General features: G+C 52.7%; 1 protein-coding gene across 1 annotated transcript in view; it reads left to right on the forward strand.

Moving 5' to 3' along the window:
- LOC119591502 (probable citrate synthase 1, mitochondrial) overlaps window positions 1-429 on the forward strand; it is a gene marked incomplete in the record, with an annotated part of 14,355 nt that overhangs the window by 287 nt on the left and 13,639 nt on the right.

The following is a 429-nucleotide window of genomic DNA, read 5'->3' on the forward strand; positions in this document are numbered from 1 at the left end:
GTTATGGATGGGGCATCGATATTCACTCCGGCGTAACGTTGTACTTGCTTCGAACAGGCGATTCGGGTCTCTAAATAACACCCCGGCGCCTTTAGATCGATGACTTGGTGACGCCCCGATTGAAAAGCCGGGGGGGAGGCTATTCATTCATTTACCCGATTATTTATTCACCCTCAGCATGGACATGAAAGGGCGCCGGCTTTTACGGTCGGAATGTGTATTTTGCCCTGTGTTTTATTTTTTCTTTTCTCCTGTACGTAGGGTTCGTGGGAGGCGAGTGGAAAGTTTAGGGGGGAGGGGAAGGATAAGGAATTTTCCCCTCCCCCGTGTTTCACACCAGTAAGTTTCAGTGCCAGGTGTTCGTCGGTCAGCCAGGGCCGGGAGAGAGCAGCCAGGGGGTGGATAAGCCCTGCTTTCCACCCCCTTGTC

Source organism: Penaeus monodon, chromosome 28, assembly GCF_015228065.2.
Source record: "Penaeus monodon isolate SGIC_2016 chromosome 28, NSTDA_Pmon_1, whole genome shotgun sequence".
NCBI classification, from domain to species: domain Eukaryota; kingdom Metazoa; phylum Arthropoda; class Malacostraca; order Decapoda; family Penaeidae; genus Penaeus; species Penaeus monodon.